Source organism: Panthera onca, chromosome A1, assembly GCF_046562875.1.
Source record: "Panthera onca isolate mPanOnc1 chromosome A1, mPanOnc1 haplotype 2, whole genome shotgun sequence".
Taxonomy (NCBI): Eukaryota; Metazoa; Chordata; class Mammalia; order Carnivora; family Felidae; genus Panthera; species Panthera onca.
The window spans coordinates 70,756,456-70,773,672 of NC_138339.1; the positions used below are offsets into that span (position 1 = coordinate 70,756,456).

At 37.4% G+C, this 17,217-nt stretch overlaps 1 long non-coding RNA gene across 1 annotated transcript; it reads right to left on the bottom strand.

Moving 5' to 3' along the window:
- Positions 1–1,950: 1,950 nt before the first annotated feature.
- On the bottom strand, positions 1,951–12,805 carry LOC132681102 (uncharacterized). The gene is made up of 3 exons (XR_009610840.3): positions 12,393–12,805; positions 10,291–10,382; positions 1,951–2,055 (listed from the first exon to the last, which is right to left on the bottom strand). It is a non-coding gene; the product is annotated as an uncharacterized LOC132681102 (long non-coding RNA).
- Between the last annotated feature and the right edge of the window lie 4,412 nt (positions 12,806–17,217).

Below are 17,217 nucleotides of genomic sequence, written 5' to 3' on the forward strand. Positions count from 1 at the left end.
TATAAAGGGTCCATGACAAGAGAGTGTATCAGTCATATATGTGAACCATATACTGGAGACAAGAAATCCTCTCATCTGAAAAAAGTGCCAGAAACCATCCAATGTCTACAAGTGGACCTGGTGTCTCACCTTCTGTGCATGCAACCAGATTTTTCGAACCCGTTTCCTTTAAAGCCTTGCACACATATACATGAGTGATTAAGTAATCATTTTTTCCCATCCATTCTGATGTAGCAAGACAACATTCAGGCTCCTTTACACAAAGAAGGCTTGTGCCAGGAGAAGTAAAGATATATACAAAGAAGGGAAAACAATTTTGCTCAAATCACTAGCCTTCCTGTGTTGCTCCATCATCCCTGACTGAATAGACATACCAGACATAAGACAAGATAATGGGAAGAACATAAAAGAGATAATAATATTCTTTCCTTCTGAAGAATCTTCCTACTGAAGAAGGAACATACATTTGTTCAGAGCAGATAAGAGCATACTCAAAGACAGTATTTGATCAGCTTCCCAATGGGAAAAACTATGCAGTTACAGGCAATTAAAAGGATGAGAAGGTAGGAAAATTTGCCTTAACTCAAAGCAACAGTTTAAATATTATGTATAGGTAAAAGCAAGCAAGGGATATCCAGGAAACAATGAAGCCATGTCACAAATAGGTAGAGAAGGGAAAGGGGTCAATTTAGAAGAATAAGACATACAAAATAGAGACTCTAGATATGTTCCTTTTGACATTAAATACTCTCTTGACATTAAATACTTGGAAGGTTTGAGCAAGGTAATAACCAAGTGAAAATAACTTATGTACAAGTATAGAGCTTAGCTATATAAAAAGTCCCTAAAATTTTTGTTTTTTTTTTAAATTTATTTATTCTTTTTAAGTAGGCTCCAGGCTCAATGTGGGGCTCCAATTCAAGATTCTGAGATCAAGAGTCGCATGGTCCTCCAAATGAGCTAGCCTGATGTCCCTGAAATTTTTAATTTGTTATAAAAGCATATTACTTAACCAAAAGTTGCATCCTCATCTGGACATGGTTGAGAACATTCGAAGTAAGTAACAGGAGCCTTTAAATATCCAGGGGGTACAAATCACAAACCAATATACTAAGGTTACCCCATTCACCATTGGAAAACTGACTTTCACACAGAGCTTGTTCACTCTTATTTTAGAAATGATCTAACTCCCCTCTCCATTGCAGATTAGAAGCAAGAAATTAAAAGGGGTAGCTTCTAGATTCGGGCGTTCTCACAGTTGTAATAATTGATGGTTGGCAGTGAGACAATGAAGGAAGCAGAAAAAGTATTAAAAATAGTTATTAATTGAGAGATGTGGGTATTTACTTGAAACTGAGGTCAATTACCTCAGTAAAACAAAAATCTTCATTAAATCATTTGAATGCTTTATTTTCATTCTCTAATAATTTTGTTCCTATAAAAGCATGAAGCAGTTCAAGCCAACCAATGATGATCTAAAAATGTACCAAAAAGCCAACCTTTCTCTGACTTTCTGACCAATTTTAAATGTTATATCCTTTTATTTAGTTTCCCATTATAACATGTGACTGCACTCACACTAGACATTTAGAATATTTGCTCAAAGAGAGCTGAAAGAAGGCTACTGTCCAACTGCAATAGCTTCCTTGTAATGCTGTAATCACGTTTTTGCAAGGAAATAACAAATTTTTAAATAACAGTGTTTAAAGGCATACATGGTCTAAGAAAATGTCTCTTTTTTACCAGGCAGAGTTCTTGCCAACACAGTTCTCTTCTCATTGATTTCATATCATACAAACTGGTGTAAGTGAACATATAAAAATGGAAATTGCTTCAAGGCTGAACGCAACCCTGATAAAGCAGTCATACTTTGTTGCATTTCTATATTAACCATTAACCCACAAGAAACTGAAAACATGCTAAAGTGTAGCCCAGGGTCTCTCTTTGTACCTTGGGCTGCCAGACTCCTGTCCAAACGTGTCAGGAAACACAGATGAGGATGGAATCATCGTGTACAAATCCAGAGTTCCTTTCTGGCACCACATGTTGTAATGCCTAAAAACAAGGGGGGAATAATAATCATAGCAATGTATTTTGACTACTTATTATGCCCAGGTACTGTTCTAAGCTTGTTCCTTAAATTAACCCATTTAATTTTTTTTAAAAAGCACTATTAGACAGGATTATTAGATCTAAGTACAAGGCAAATGTGGCTGAGAGATTAAGTAACTTGACCATGATCACAAAGCTGGAAAGCAGAGCCGAAATTCCAAAGCATGTCTATCACATGGAAACTCTTAGGTACCTCAACTGAAATTTCCTCTTCTACTGATTAATTACTGTACCTTTCAACCAAATACTAAGATTTGTTTTATGATTATAGCATTGACAAGATGATACAGCACCAATATTTCCCTAATTATTGCTATCTGTCACTCCAGTTTTACAAATAGGGTAAAGGACAGCAAAGCAGAATTCTAAAACACAACACCAGCAACCTAGAGTACACTTTTTGCTCTACAGGAAAATGTCAACAACTCACTTTGTGGCCCCCTCCTCAATATTAACAGAAGTCTTCACTGTAACTGTTTGCATCCTTGTTAAGGCAAATATAGGCATATCATGCTCTTGAGATTTGGTGTATGGTTTCACCATTGCGTTATTCAGGATTCTTTCAATTGCAAAAGGCAAAAACCAACTCAACTAACCTAAGCTACCATAATATTAAGGGTTCACTACTGGCTTCACATGAAGCTAGATCTAGGTACTCAAGCGGTGTAGTTTGTATATCCTCCATCCACCCCCCAGCTTGGCCTACCCCATGCTGCCTTCATTTTCAGGCTGGCCTCAAGTAGTGGCAAAATGGCCGTAAGAAGGTATAGGCTTAGCAACCCCAAAAAACAGAAGAGAGTTTCTCTTTACCACTGGTTCCAGCAGAAAGTCTCAAACTGATATTTACAATGGTGACTGGCCTGCCTGTATCACATAAACTGCCTCTGAACTAGTCTCTAGGCCATGGCATATACTGCTCTCAACTTCCATGCACCAACCACTGGCTCTAGAGGCAGGTTCAACTCCAGCTGAACCAAAGGCCTCAACTGAATCAATGAAAGAGGGTAGTTCCCTATAGGAGAATATTTTTACCCCGATATAGGGAAACAGATGCTGAGTACAGATAAGCCACAAATGTCCATTATTTCTTTCCTGGCATGCCAGAATAAGTTGCCATCTTGTCATCACTTTAAGCAGATTTTGAGTTCAAAATGACTTCCTTATAATGGACTAACCTGTACTGAATCAAACAAGAGCAAGCTGAAGAACATTAACAAGGTTTCACTGAATCATATCAATGCAGATGTGTAGACATAGCAGTAGCAGCAGAAAACTTAGGCAACTATAGCAGTCATAGGTGGTGGGGCTAATTTGGGCAAAGGCAACCTTTAGCAGAGAGGGCAAAGAGGCACTGCTAGTAAAGTACTTTGCCACATCACAGTCAACAGGTCAAACTCACATGATAATGTTTACTGTGAAAGTAAATGCAAATAATATATGCATCAGACTTTGTAGTTTTGCAAATAGGCAGAGAACAATGTTGTCAGCAGTAATATCTTTAATGCCGAGAATGCTATTTGGAAATAAAATAAGAAAGAACTTCAATATTCTCCTGCACACAAAAGTTACCCTAATTTAATCCAATTTGTCATGCTACACAGGTTTCCATTCATTGCTGTTACCCAATTTAAATAGTTCTCTTCTTATAAATATATTGTGTTAAGAAGTTTCATTTGGAAGAAGGAGAAGAAGGAGAAGAGGAAGAAGCAGAAGAACTTGTTTCATTTGTAAGTCAGTGTTTTTAAAATTTGAGTCCATTTTCCCATTGAAAATGTATAAGAAATGGAGACTGGGTTCCAAGGCTAGACCATTAGTATCAATCAAGTAATCTGTATGTGCTTAATATAGAGCCTAACACACTGCAAACACTTCACAGATTATAGATGTTATTATTTGTTATAATATGGTAAGCATGAACAAAACAATCAAAATGGTTTTTTTAAATACTAAGAGTTAAGCTAATGAGTATTTACAAAAATGACAGGAACACTCAGTTACTATGAAAAAACAAGCCATTTGTTTTAATTCCCAATTCCATTTCATATAAGAAGGTATTTAGGGGTGCCTGGGTGGCTCAGTCAGTTAAGCATTCAACTCTTGATTTCAGCTCAGATCATGATCTCAAGGTTCATGGGATCAAGCCCCTCTCTGAGCTAACTGTGCAAAGCCTGCTTGGGATTCTCAATCTCTCTGTCTCTCTCTCAAAATAAATAAATAAACATTTTTTTAAAAAGATGGTATTTAATATATTTCAGCTTAATGAATGTTTATTATTGCAAAAAAAAGAAGTAGGGAATTATCTTAATATGTTTCAGAACAGAATACTATTTAAATTATGATATAATTAAATTTTGGGATTCTATGTAGCTGCAAAACTGAATTAAATATTTTGAGTACAACTAGATCCATACAGCTGGGAATATTTAATGAATTGCTTTTTATTTACCAAGAACTTTTCATAATTTCTCCTTCCACATGCTTACATCCGATGAAATTCCATTTATAAATTGAGGACACGGTATATTGCTATTACCAAAAAAAGAACTGTAATAGGGACACAGCCATAATTGAATTTACATCTTAATTATTTACACTCTTCTCTTTGCAGCCTGAATATTCTATGCCTCAGAGCTGTTTTGCAGACAAAATATCATCCAGGATTAGTAATGCAGATACTCTTTTGACATAAGTGACAAGTTCTTTTGGGTAACTCACATAATGTCTCAGTAAAATTTACTTCATTTAAGAATTAATTCCACAGATCTATTATGGAATAATCTGATGCTAATTTTGACATTTTTTAAATTACTTAAATGCTAAAGATACCTAACTGCTATCATTTATCTGACCATTTTTGTTTTAGGACGATTTGGGAGAGAATTTTTTCAATCAGAAGTCCTTAAGAAAAAAAATAAATGTAGATAATCATGGGTGCCTAAAAAAATTTAATGAGTTAGTGTCAATAAGACTGCCTCACTAGGGTTTAGACTTCTACTTTCCAAGTATCTGGCTTACTGCTACCTATAAAAGAGATAAAATAGAGATACCAGATTGATTGAACTTTGCTTCATTTTTTTTCATTCACTCAGTAACTAGTTCTGGAGCACCTATTATGTGTCAGGCATATTTCTAGGTTCTAAAAGGAGACAGGAGTAAATAAGACAAACTTCCAATCCTCCAAGGAACTTAATTCTGCTTGAGAAAGAAAAAAAAACAAATTACTAGGTAGTATTATTCCTCCAATGAAGAAAAATAAAGAGGATAAGGACAAGGTTGGGGAGAGAAGGATAGTGATCAGGGAAGTCCTTTCTGAAGAACTGACACTTGAAACTCAAATAAGAAAGTAAGCCATGCAAAAATTAGAGTGCAAAGGCCCTGAGATGCACAAATCTCACTGTGTTACAGAACAGCAAGACCATGGTAGCTAGAACAAAGTGAAAAGGTCAGAGGGAAAATGATAAAAGATGAAGTCACAGAAGTGGGAAGAGCCAGACCCTACAGAGCATGCAGGTCACGGTAAGGAGTTTGCGTTTACTTTAATTGCAATGGGAAGCCATAGGATGGTTGGGAATAAGACAGTGACAGGACAGGAAGTCCGGAAAAGAGGCTTTAAGGAGGCAAGGAGACCATTTCAATCTGGGCAAGGTATGACACTATTGCACTATTAAAATATTGACTCTATACTGCCTAATATCCAAGATGAAACTAAAATTGTTTCTGTGCAAGTGCCATGTTGGGAACAGAAAAATCAGCCATTTAGCTGAAGCGGAAAAGATGCAGCTAGAATAAAATACCTGTTTCTATAATGACTGTAGAGAAACTGCTCACCTGAAGGCTTACCTGAAGTACCAATTTACAGAGGTTCTTTGTGGATGGATGCTAAATTAGAGAAGAGTGTAAAAGGTCACAATATTCTGAAGTACATATAACACGTTATCTCCCACCCCCTCCTCCTGTGACAACCTGGCTTCTGGGTGTTGTTATGAATAGAAAAGCATGATGGGCACTACAGGCAATAAACAGCTTCTTCCAAAGTAAAATGCTGCCATCTTGAGGTTTCCAGAGAACAAAAATAATGTGAAAAACCAAACAAAAAAACCCTGTGTCTATTTGTTGTTTCTATATGCAAGGTATTCGATTTGGGGGAAAAAAATCATGAAGGCCATTAATTTAAAAGAATCAAGAAGTCATCTAACCAGTCTCATGCTCTTGCTTTGCTTGATTCAACCTGTGCTCTATAGTGGGCCTTAAATTCATTGTAGGTAGAGGGTATGTTTGGATTTTTTTCTCCTCTGTAGCAGCTAACACTAGCCCTAGTACCTTTTCAAATGATAAATCTTCTGCATCCCTTTCATGATCTGGACCTATTCAGGTTTTTTATTTATTCAATTTTGGTAATTTATATTCTTCTACAAAAACATCAATTTCCCAGATTTTTAAATTGTCGTAGAGTTGTACATAATATTCTTCCATAAAAGTTTGAGTCTCTCGTCTACCCATGGTTATGTATTATTTTTAATCATTACTGTTACATCCTTTTTACTTTCTCATTTATTGTAGAATTTTGAGCAGAAAAAAATGACAAACTTGGGACCATTTAGGAAATAGCTATCTCATCTCTAATTAGTAATAACTGGAATCTGAACCAAAGAAAACCTGATTTAAAGGATCCTGCAAAACAAATCAGCAGGAAATGGTGACTACTGATATCTGTTTATAAGAGAAAGGAAAAGGTTAACATGATGTTGCAGTTTCTAGCCTAGGATGATAACCAAAGGGAGAGAATAATGATTTCCCCTGAGGACATCTGAATTTCAGGTGATGGAAGGATAGCTTTGTGAAAAAGTCCAATCAGTTTGGAGCTGTAAATACAAATCAAAGCTAGGGATTATAGCTGAAGCTGTGACAATGCATAGATCAGATGGAAAAAATTATACAGGGAGAGAAAAAAGTGAGTGTATTAAAATGTCAATAATTAAGAGTTTTTTCTAAAGACTTACATTTTTGGGCAGCTGAATAAAATCAGAGAGCATATTAGAGAAGCCCAAAAGGTCAAGAATTTTAAGGAAGAGGTTTAAAAAAAGCACAGCACAAAAGATGCAACAGACTAAAATGATGAAGATTTGACTACACAGAAAGAAAAACTTTAATGTGGAACAAAGTACCATCAATAACCAAATTAAAATTTTGTTTTTATATAAAAAAAAAAAACTATTTCTAACATGCCTGACCAGTCATAGGACTAATTTCCCTAATACATGAGCACTTAAAAATCAATACGAAAGCCATAAAAGAATAAACTGATAAACTGAACTTTAACAAAAACTAAAACATTTGCTCTGTGAAAGGCTCTATTAAGAAGATGAGGGGGCACCACCGGTGACTAAGTGTCCAACTCTTAATATCCCTTCAGGTATTGATCTCAAGTTCACAGGATCAAGCCCCACTTGGGGCTCTGTGGTGTCAGCGAGGAGACTACCTGGGATTCTCTCTTGCCCTCTCTCTTTGCCCCTCTACTGCTTTCCTTCTCTCTCTGTCCACATGCAAGTGCAGACGCGCACACTCCCTCTCAAAATACATAAATAAACTTTTTTTTTTTTTTTTAAAGGTGAGAGGCACCTAGGTGGCTCAGTCAGCTAAGCATCTGACTCTTGATTTCAGCTCAGGTCATGATCTCACAATTGTGAGATTGAGCCCCACGTTGGGCTTTGTGCTGACAGTGCAGAGCCTGCTTGAAATTCTCTCTCCTGCTCTCTCTGCCCCTCCCCCACTTGCTCATGTGCTCCCCCGCAAGATAAATAAATGAACAAACAAAACAAAAAAAGAAGATGAAAAAACAAGCTGCAGACAAGAGAAAAATAGTTGCAAACAACCTACCTGACAGGGAATTTCATCTGGAATTTATAAAGAATTCTCAGATCTCAATAGCAAAAACAAATAAACAACTCAATAAGAAAGAACAACTCTAAAAGACATGGGTAAACAGATATTTTACCCAAGATGAGTTATGAATGGTAACTAAGAAAGATGAAAAGATGTTCAGCATTATTAACTGTTAGGGAAATGCAAATTAAAACGACAATGAGGTATCATTATACACCTATCAGAATGTCTAAAATAAAAATTACTGATAACACCAAATACTGGCAAGTATGCAGAGAAACTACATTAGTCATACTTTACTGGTGAGATGTAAAATGGTACAGCCACTCTGAAAAATAACTTGGCAATTTCTTATAAAACTAAATATGCATCTGCTATACTACTACCCAGTAGTCACACTCGTAGAAAATTATCCCAGAGAAATGAAAACTTACATTCACACAAACACCTGTGCATGAATGTTCATATCAACTTCATTCACAACTGTCAACAATGGAAACAACCCAAATGTCCTTCAGTGGATGGATGGTTACACAAACCTTGGTATATCCATATAATGGAATGCTAGTCAGCAGTAAAAAGGATAAAACTATTGATGCAAACAACTTGGATGGATCTCAGGGTCATTATGCTTAGTAAAAATGCCAATCTCAAATGGTTACATACTGTACGTTTGTGCTTGTATGCATTCTTAAAATGATGAAACTATAGAGATGGAGAACAGATCAGTGGTTGCTAGGGGACAAGGATGAGTGTGGGAACAACTACAAATTGGAAAGTCCTTTTCAGAGATAAGAGTTCTATCTTGATTATGGTTGTGGTTACACAAATCTACATATGAGATAAAACCGCATAATACTTTACATGCACAGAGGAATAAAAATGGAATAAAGTCTGTAATCAAGTTAACAATTTTGTGCCATTATCAGTTTCCTGGTTTTCATATTGCACTACAGCTATATAAAATGTGATCAATGGGATAAATTGGGTGAAGGGTTCACAGGGCTTTGTGTGCTGTTTTAGCAATTTTGTAGGAGTCTATAATTGTTTTAAAACAAAGATTTTTTTAAGTTATGAGGAAATATGTTATTGCCTAGAATGAAGGACTTCGAAATATGGAAAAATTGCTTTTAACCTTAGTTAGATGGTATATGCAATTGTTTTTGCAATGTTTCATTATTTAATATGTGAAAATAAATTAAAAGAGGAAAAATATCACTATGAAAGTGACACATCAATAGGAAAATAAGCGAAGAACTAGAACAGACCTTTCAGCAAAAGACATACAAAATGGTCAAAAAAACATGTGAAAAATGATCAAGCCCATTCCTTATCAAAGAAATACTAGTTAAAATCAGACATCATTTTTGCCTTTCACATTAGCAAAAATTTTAAAGGCATCTGTGTGACTATAGGGAAATAGGGATCTACGTCCTTGGAACATTTTTGGAAGGCAATCTGGAAATATTTACTAAATTTTTAAGAGTTTTTTTTTTAACCTAATAAACTTTTTAAAAGTTTATTTATTTACTTAGAGAGAGAGAGCATGCACAAGTGGTGGAGGGACAGAGAGGGAGACAGAATCCCAAGCAGGCTCCCCACTGTCAGCACAGAGCCCAACACAGGACTAGAGATCCTACCAGCCGTGAGATCATGACTTGAGCTCAAACTGAGAGTCTGTATGCTTACCCAACTGAGTCATCCAGACAGCCCTGTGGTCATTTTTTTGTAATGCTACTATTCTTCTCAAGAATTTATCTAACAGGGGTGCCTGGGTGGCTCAGTTGGTTAAGCATCCAACTCTTGATTTCGGCTCAGGTCATGATCTCAGAATTGTGAGATCCAGTGCTGCCTCTGGCTTGGTACTGGGTATGGAGGCAACTTAAAAATCTCCCTCTTCCTCTGCCCCTCTCCCACTCATGTACACCACACAGGCATGCTATCTCTCTCAAAAAAAAAAAAAAAAAAAAGAATTTACCTAATAGAAACAGAGACTGTTCAAAGATCTATGTACACGGATGATCATTGTAATGTTTATCACAGAAGATTTTTACAAACATTTACAAACATAAATATCCAACAATAAGGGATTGTTTGAAAGTTAAGATATGGCCATACAATGAAATATAATAGGGCATTCAATTAATGCTATTTACCAATAACCTATTATTTGTTCTAGTTGCTTTATAGTTATTAACTCAGATAACTATCACAGCATCCCTATAAGGTAGATACTATCATACCTCCATTTTTCAGGTGGAAAAAAATGAACTATAAACAGTTGAAATAACTCACCCAAGATACTCAGCTGGATGTAAGTAGTCCCGGCGTTACACAGTAATGTAGGACCATACAATGACCATGCATACTGAATACAGTGAGGTGAGCTTGATAATCAATAAGAAAATAATTGATATAAAGTTTTTTAATCAAAATATTAAAAATACTCATGCTGTCTATTATAAATGCACAGAAAATAATACAAATAATACTTAATACACTCCAATTTATTTTTTAATTTTTTAATGTTTATTTATATTTGAGAGAGAGAGAGAGACAGCACGAGAGGGGGCGGGGTGGAGAGAAGGAGACAGAATCCACAGCAGGCTCCAGGCTCTAAACTGTCAGCACAGAGCCCAACTCCGGGCTCAAACTCATGAACTGTGAGATCATGACCTGAGTGGAAGTCAGACGCTTAACCGACTGAGCCACCCAGGCATCCGTGTAACGTCATTTTTTAAGTTTGGATCACTTTCCAATATTTTATCCTTAATGCTTTCAATATTGTGAAATATTTCTCATGGTTTCTGTGCTGTGAAGTTTTTGTAAGTGTCACTTCTTCTGGGATATCTTCCTCCCTTCCTTCACAAGCACTTTCTTCATTTATGTCAATGCACCCTCACTGAGTTCCTTGGCTACATATCTAGGGTCTCTCACATAGCAGCAATGTTAACATTCCCCTGGTCAGTCATTCCTTCTAGAAATTCTACTCGAATTTCACTTTCAGCACTATTACTTTTTGTTTCTTTGCTGCCCTTTCATCTTTTTTAGCCAATTCTTTCTTTTTCGTACCCATTTTTCCAAAATGTCACAAAGGTTTATCAATGGAAAACATGGAAGCAACATAACTATGTGTTTTATTGGGCACCTGGGTGGCTCAGTTTGTTAAGCATCCCACTTCAGTTCAGGTCATGATCTCATGGTTCATGAGTTCACGCCGCGTGTCGGGCTCTGTGCTGACAGCTCAGAGCCTGGAGCCTGCTTCTCTCTCTATTCCTGTGTCTCTATTCCTCCCCTGCTCATACTCTCTCTTTCTCTCTCTCAAAAATAAATAAATATTAAAAAACAATATGTGCTTTATTATCTGTATGTGAATTGGTAACAGATGTACAATGACCAATCATCAACAGATTTTGAAAGAAGTGATGTGATTGGTAACTGATCATAATATATATCTATTTTTACATACAGATGTGTGGTTTGAAGAGCTAGCAGCAACATTTTGTTCTTTATGCAATTATTCGCATGGTAAGTGAAATATGAATTGTGTTGTTGAGTCTGGTATTTTTTTAACAAAACCATAGCAACTGAAATTCACGCAAAGAAAGAATTGACTGCAATAGCTTAGCCAGAATTTGAAGACTAGCAGTATGACACCAGAACATTTTCTCTTAACCACTAGGCAATAATACCTCTTAGAAAAGAAATGGTAGGTATATTAAAACTTTGAAATATGTCATTACAGTAGAAAAGAATTGCTAACATATAATATGATCTGATATTTGAAAAAATAAGTTGCAAAAAATAGTCATTTGTGTGTGTATTAACATATTTAAAAAATCTGTAGAAATATTTACCAAACTGTTGATAGCAGTAATTATCTCAAGGTTGGGGTGCAGAGTCTGAGAACTTTATCTTTTATATTATATATTCTCTCTACACAGAGCCAGCATGAAATATGAAGACAATGAAAGGGAGAAGGACAAAAGAGGAGGAAGTGATGGAGGAGGAGACTGCTGTCAATATTGGGGACTGCGCAATGTAAGTAAGACAAGGCTTGTGACACTGAGAAATTGCCCTCATTAATCCTCTCGTCTCTCCTCTTTCAGTCCCTCTCCTGTCTAATATGCTCAGGTATCTCTCATCTTCGTTAAAAATTAAAAAATTCCTTCACCCTGTGGATTCCTCGAGTTCCCATTCTTGTTTTTGTTTGTTTCTATTCTTTTCATGGCCCACGTCTCAGATGCACACACTTTTTCTTCCCTATTTCCTCTTGCCCAGCGCTTCCCATCATGTCATAACCCCGTTCCCAAAACAATATCAATGTTGAAATTGTTCTCTCAAAGGTCAGCAAGGGGAGCAAAACAACCTCCTTCCCACTGCCACCCCCACCAAACCTGGTGCAGACATGGCCCGAGCAACCTTCGGGAACACGGAGCTAAGTACGCTGCGCTCTGCGAGCTGTTCTGGTGAGACCAACCCTCCAAGCAGAGGCCGCCAGTCACTGGGGAACAAGCAAGTCCCCGTCTCTACACCGGAAACAGGAACTCTGAAGGGGACAGAGAGGAGCGGTTGCGCAAACTGAGGAGTCGGGTCTACGCAGAGGACTTAGGCGTTGCTGCAGGACCCGGATGCTGTAAACGGCTGGTGTGCGTGCAGGAGCGAGATGGCCCACTGCAGGCTAAAAAGGGGGATACCCCCCCCTTCTGTCCTCCACCACAGTCAATGCAGGATGGGATGTGATTTTATAAAGAAGTAAGCAATGTTTCCTTAGGAAATGACGCCTTTATTACCAAACTCAGTGGACTGTTCTTACCCTCTTTTACAACATACAGTATTAACACGAGGTAATCACAATACCTGTGAATGCCCCAGAATTTACACAGGTGAGAACCTGCCTCACCTTCCCCTCTGATGGAAGGAATAAAGGAAAAACCTGGTATCCGAAAACCCCTTTGCTCTGGCTTCACGTGTTTTTCTGCCTCATCCAAAGCAGCCCAGAGTGGCAGCCTCATGGGGCTGTGGCCAGCAGAAAGGGAGAAAGTCCTAGTAGCTGCAGCCACGGATTCGCCCCTCTTCCACACCAGTCGTCTGTCCTTTGATCAGGGGTGGGCGTGAGGCCCTCCTGGCTGTGCAGGACGGAAAAGGATGGATCCAGAGAAGGGGCTTAGATCTCAGCAAAGGCCATTTACCACAGAGCCAAGGATTCAGGCCGTGATCTTGGGGAGGCCAGGTACCCCAAACCTAACCCAAAGTCCTGTGGTGCCTGGTCCCAAAGCAATAAATCCCATGCTGCTCTGCGGACCCCCTTCCTTCTCAGTGGACATAGAGCACATTCCAGAACCAGGAGTGGTGTCACAGACAAATATATTTGGACCTTGTGGGGATGGGGGGACAACTCTGGAAGAGAATTAAGTGTCACTAGGACCCTGGGATGTTAGTGAGAGAAGAAAGAGCTTCATGGGAATGGGATTTTCCCCTATCTCTTTACATACCTGGCTCTTTTCTCTCAGGCCTCAGCTCATAAGTCACCTCCTCACTGAAGCCCTCCAAGCGCACCCAGACAAGGCCCACTCTCCTCTAACTCCTCAAAAGTCCTGGTTGTTACCTTCTTTAGGTTCTGACAATAATAAGAATAAAATTTCTTTCACTTTGTTATTGCCCTCTCTCCCAAGTGATAAGTTCCACAAGAAGGGATCATGTCTGCCTTTTTCCCTGTCTTAGTTTGGTTTACCCTCAAAATTGAAAAATATTTAGTGATGGGGAGGTAAGCCCAGGCAACACTGGAAGGGAGGGAACAGGGAAGAGAGACAGGGAAGGGAGGAAAACCATTAAAGAAAGCCTCAATGAGCAGGTCAACACTGGGAAGCAAAATGGGCCTCAGTCCTCCAACTGTAAGGAGACTGGGGCATTTACCAAACATCTGCTGGGACCCACTGGTGAAGCAGCCTGTCAGAGGTGTTATCACATCTCTGAACACATGCACAGGCCTGGCAAACACACTTAGCAAAGAAACTTAAGCAGCTATCAGCCTCTGTAGGAACTTGTGTGCCAGCAGCCTCCAGAGAACACTGGGCAGACACGGGCCAGGCAAGAACAGCGTAGACTAGGCATGTTCCCAGATAGCCTCAGTTCCCAGATCAGGCTCTGGCACCTGGTGTGTGCTCCATAAATTACAGCTGAATAAACAGAAGATTGATACATGAATGAATAAAAATGAGGATGAATGGGATTCCGGTAATGATAATGTCAGGACTGTTTATTATTTTTTTTCTTTCTTGGTGTTGGCCTTAATTTTGACCCAATTCCTAGATCTTTACATTCTCCTTCTGCCAGGTTGAGAAAGATTTATCAGATTTCTCCTGCCATGTGCATTTTCCTTCTCTTCCTCCTCGCCTTCCTGGTCAGTGATTCATACACCTTCCTCAGAGGTGTTTTCTTATGCTCATTCCACTGTCAAAAAAAAAGCACTTTATGATTGACTTCATTCCTGCTCACTTTTCAATGAGAAAAATATTACTAGGTTTCTTGGAAATAAATATAACATTACTTTATTGATCCAGTTTTCCTGGTATGTAAGCTATTGCCTATAAATTAGTTGGCCTACTTTTAGAAGTTGCATTAATTCTTTTGGGCCAACTGGGTACACTTTAGTGCACAAACAGCAAGAAAAGTTAAATTTACAACATTGCACACTGCAACTATTAATCTAGATCAACACATACTAGGGACCACTTTTTCCTTTCCCTCTTTTTATATCGTTTTCGTCTGCACTATGAATAGGACATCTTGTCCTGGGCAAAAAAATATTATATCTTCAGGTTTTCAAATAGTTGATTAAAATCTTTTAATTTGATTTAAATCTTTATATTTAAATCAAGATAAAATAAATCTTGATATTTAAATCAAGATAAAATCTTGATAGTAAAAATCTTTTAAGCTTAAATTAAATTGCTGATGTACACATTCTTTTTGTTTTTCTCCCACAGCTCTTGGTTTACATGAGTTTGGCTTAATTCTTTTATGTAACAAACTCTCTGTGAGAGTGAACTTTCTTTATATAAGCAGTAACAATGAATTTGAAGTTATCAAACACATTTGATTATGTTTCTAATTGTTTTCTGTAGGGCCTCTCATTTGTCAAAATCAATTGTTTTTTTCTTGCTTCATGGAGACTTGCTATAATACTGAATAATAAATGCAACTTTCCTGGCCAAGGTCATCTAAATAATACTACATGAACTTAAAATTAGTAAATAAACTCACATCTCTTTATTGTTCCTCTGATGGTTAATTTTATGTGTTAAATTGGCTTGATCATGGTACCCTTGTTTTTGATCAAGCACCAATCCAGATATTATGATTAGCATTTAAATCAACAGACTCTGAGTAAAGCAGATTAGCTTCTGTAACAAGTTCCATCCAATGAGTTGAAGGCCTTAAAGAAAAAAGTAAGGGCCCCAAGAAGAAGGAATTCTGCTAGTATATTGCCTTGAGATGTGGGACTGCAGCATCAACTCAATCCCTGGGTCTCCATCCTGCCATTCCATCCTGCAGATTTCAAACTTGCCAGAACCCACAACCTTATAAGCCAATTCCTTAAAGAAAATCTCTCTCCCTCTCTACGTAAATATATATATATATATATGTACATATATATGTGTGTGTATGTGTATGTATATATATACATAAATATATAAATATAAATACATAAATACATAAATATATATACGTATGTGTGTGTGTGTTTATATATACATATATATATGCAGTTCCTAAATTGCAAATATATATATATATATATATATATATATATATATATATATATATGCAGTTCCTAAATTGCAAAAAAAGTAAATCTTCAGAGGAAAGTCCTATATGAATTTTTGTATGTTTGGAAGAATTGTTTCCTTGTTTCACCTCCATCCTTCCAGTCATCATGTTGAGTATTAAGGGCACAAAGAAGAAAAGTTACAGGCACTGTTCTGAAGTTACAATATGATACGATGATAGCAGAGATAGATATAAGGGATGCACTGACATATTCAAGGAGATAAGCACTACCCAATGCCAGGAGAAGCTGAGGAGGCTTGACAGAAATGTTTCAGTTAAGCTGGATCTTGAGAGATTAGTAGGAGTTGACTAATTGGTATAGGAAAAAGATCTTCTAGACAGGTTTAATATTTGATTCAAAAATATGACAGCTACCTGTTATATTCATTAATTCACTCAGCAAATATTTATTGACTGTATATTTTATGCTAGAGATGGTTTTTGTCCTCAATTTTAACTCCTATTTTTACATCTCCCTTTCCAGGCTAGGAAAAACCCATCATATTTATCCTACTAGATGGCTGTCTATCATAGTTCAGCTCCCATCACATCCTATAGCAGATGTTGGCAATAAAATGTTGAGCAAAAACAAGCAAATAAAAAGGAATGCTTAGGATTCACTTTAACAAGCAATGACAGAAACCCCCAAATAACAATGACGTTAGCATGATAGAATTTTATTTTTCTCTCATCAAAATGTCTAGATCTATGATCTAGGGTTGGAATGATAGCATTAGGATTCTTCTACCTCACTACTCTGTCAACCTCATCATGCAGCTATCACTTAATTCAAAATGGCTGCCCTAGCTCCAGTTGTCTTGTCTACATTAAACCAATAGGAAGGAGAAAAGGAAGAAGAGATGAGCACTAATCTTCTCTTTACAGACACTTCTGGAAGTCACATATATCACTTCTACCAAAATCCCATTTCCCAGAACTTAGTTATACAACTACAACTAGTCTTCATTAGTGGCAGCCGTATACCCAGATAAAAATTGAAGAAGGAAAGGAAAAAAAAAAAAAAAAGAGGTTAGAGTGGGAGAGAGCCAAAGCATAAGAAACTCTTAAAAACTGAGAACAAACTGAGGGTTGATGGGGGGTGGGAGGGAGGGGAGGGTGGGTGATGGGTATTGAGGAGGGCACCTTTTGGGATGAGCACTGGGTGTTGTATGGAAACCAATTAGACAATAAATTTCATATACTGAAAAAAAATTGAAGAACGAAAGATAAATATTCAGAGACGATGGACTGTGTTGCAGAAGGGAGAGAATCAGAATGAATATTATTCTGAACACTACACCCTTAGGCTGAAAAACAGAGTTGATAAACAGAAGTTAATTGTTGTTTTAATGTCTTTTAAAATCTCCACTATATTAGGGTGCCTGGGTG